The sequence below is a fragment of the Phalaenopsis equestris genome, unplaced genomic scaffold (genome assembly GCF_001263595.1).
Source record: "Phalaenopsis equestris unplaced genomic scaffold, ASM126359v1 Scaffold000197, whole genome shotgun sequence".
Classification (NCBI taxonomy): domain Eukaryota; kingdom Viridiplantae; phylum Streptophyta; class Magnoliopsida; order Asparagales; family Orchidaceae; genus Phalaenopsis; species Phalaenopsis equestris.
Window position 1 is genome coordinate 504670 of NW_018164639.1, and position 2940 is coordinate 507609.

A 2940-nucleotide genomic window follows, 5' to 3' on the forward strand; every position below is an offset into this window, starting at 1 on the left:
GGTAGTTTTAAAAAAAGCTATAGATACGTTATAGCCCCTCTCTTGACATTAGACAGTACCAGATATGTTGATACTAATTCTTTGAGTTATCCATCAGATGGGGAAGCTTGGAGAAACTTTGATCGTAGTTATATGGACTTTGCATCTGAACCACACAAATTAGGCTTGACTTATATGAAGATGAGTTCACACTATACTTCACGTCGCAACACCCTATTCATGTTGATCAGTGATTATTATGATATACTTTACCCCCTAATATTTCTATGACTGCACTGTTCTTAGTTTTGACCTTTATCATCCCAAGTCTACATAGCCCACATAGCCCAACGAAAAATTTTGATATCTATTTACAACTTCAGATATACGAGCTTCAAATAATACAGGAATCAGGCATGCTCATTAATAGTATTGTTACGAAACAAAATTTCCAGCAGAAAGCTAATTTTTTGTGGACAATTCTTGATTTTCCGGCTTATGGGATGCTACCTGGTTGGAGTACTACTGAAAAATTGATTTGTTCTTACTGCATGGATCTATCCAAATTATTACTTTAAATCATAAAAGAAAAAAATTGTGATTTGAATGTCATCCAATGTTTCTAGCCTATAATCACCCATTCAGAATGAATAGAAATGTCTTCTTCAAAAAATAGAGTTGAAAATTAAGTCATTCCCTTGAAGATAACGAGGGTCAATTTATGATAGATAATTAATGAAATATCAAAGATCACCGAGAGACCATAACTGACATCAGATCATCTACTTGATTTCGAAGTTACACTTAACTGATAAAGCGAAATATTTTATGGGATCTTCCATACTTGAGGACTAATTGGATTAGACATAATCTCAATGTTATACATATCAAGAAGAACTTTTTAATTATAATATCTTTAATAATGTGTTGGACATTAAGGGTAAAATAAAAGATAATGTCAATGTAAGATTGGAGTACTGCGAGAGGAGAATGGTAGAACTTTAATAAACAAATGCATGTAAAATAATAAATACCAAAGCTACATACATTCACACATTGGATCAACGAAGAAAAATATGTGAATGGATGCACTCTCTGAAGTTTCTTTGTGGCTGTGTCAAAACTTGAGTTGTTGCATTGACTTGAGAACATATAAGATATTATGTATGAAAAGTCATAATTTTCATACTTTTTACAGTAGAACTGCATTCAGTGTGGTGCCAAATATGGTACTTTATGCATTGATCCAAATCAATGCATTCTTCAAGGAGTTGTTCGTAAGGACTCTGAAAGTTGACTCATTAAAAAATCTTTATGCGACTATTCTTTTGTTGTTATGCAAGCTCTAGTGGATATTGTCTCCAAATTTCTTTGACACTATGTAAGAACACCACTATTTCAATTAAATTTTACAGACATATGTTTAGAATTTTGATTGGATTGTTTTTTTTAATTACAGGTTGTGCCCGTGGCCAAAAAATTCAAATTTAATGGAATTGAACCAGCTTTAGAGGAGAATTTCTACATCCATCAGTTCTTTTTCTGTGGGCCTCGCTAAGAACACCCTACAGTTAGTCTTTTCATTCTCGCCTGGAAGTGGCCGCCTCAAACCAGTCCTTGATCCACAACCACCTGCACTGCAATTGGATCCGTACCACTATCCACCGAAAGAGGATCGGCAACCGTTATCTCTATAATTGGGTGGGTTGTATCAAGGGACAATGAAAAGAAAAATAAATTTAGAGAACAATAAAAGCAAGATAAGCAAGACAGAAATACCTCGCACCAATGATTCGATCCCACTTGGACTTTATGAAGGACACAACACCCTCATTAGCTTTCTCCTTCACCTTGGTCTGTGGCGGAGCATCGACAGCTCCTTGCACCTCGAATGACACCGTTGTGCCAACAAATCTCTATGCAACCCAATCGATATGCAAGGTTTATGTCTCGGTAGGAGGCAAGACAACAATTTGGCAAGCAACTCGCCTGGTCGACCTTCAACATCTGCTCGAGCAACTTCCAATTGGCGGCCACATAGTGAGTCAAACAATCCCACCTGATCCTCTAGGTCAGGTATTTTCCTCTTCTTGACAACAACCTTCTTCTTCCTCTTCTCACCCTTTGGATGAAACTTTGCTTTCATCTCACCGATGGCCTAGAGGTATGCTGCCCTGTCATAGGATTTGGATCCCGAAACCGCTCCGTTCACCATAACGACACTTGGAATTCAGTCAATCCATGTAAGCAAATATGGGAAGAAGATGAGGTAGACCAATTCTTCACGCCCTAATTATGAGATCAAATGACACTAGAATCCATCAAGTTTAATTATTAAACCATTGAATATTCATAAATGAAATTTACTTTTTGCATTAAATTCTCTTAGTTGACTGGCAGTGCCTACTAAGACCACAATATTTCAGTCCATCAAGCCAAAAAACCTCATGTCGTACACTTCATTCCTTCAATGTGATTGACGGACAGATCAAGATTCAACAAATATTAAAAAATTAATCTTGATTTGTTATCAACATTTTAATTTAAATTAAAAATACATTTTTTTTTTAATTCTTCCAAGTTCCAAGGAAATGTATAACATCATCTTCTTCCTTGTGATTTTTTGTTTTGAGCTTAGGTACCCATTTTAGAGGTCAAGGGTTCTAATAAGAATATAATAAGAGCACGTGCGAGTTTTATGCTTCGGCAATCAACCTATGAAATAAATAATTACACACTATTAATTCAGTCGAATTCTTGTTGCATGATTTAAAAAATGAGTTGCTTTGCCCGCCAGGAGCCCTCCAAGAATGGGTACGTTATATATATACTAACTTATATACAGAGAGAGAGAGAGAGAGAGAGAGAGAGAGAGAGAGAGAGAGAGAGAGAGAGAGAGAGAGAGAGAGAGAGAGAGAGAGAGAGAGAGAGAGAGAGAGAGAGAGAGAGAGAGAGAGAGAG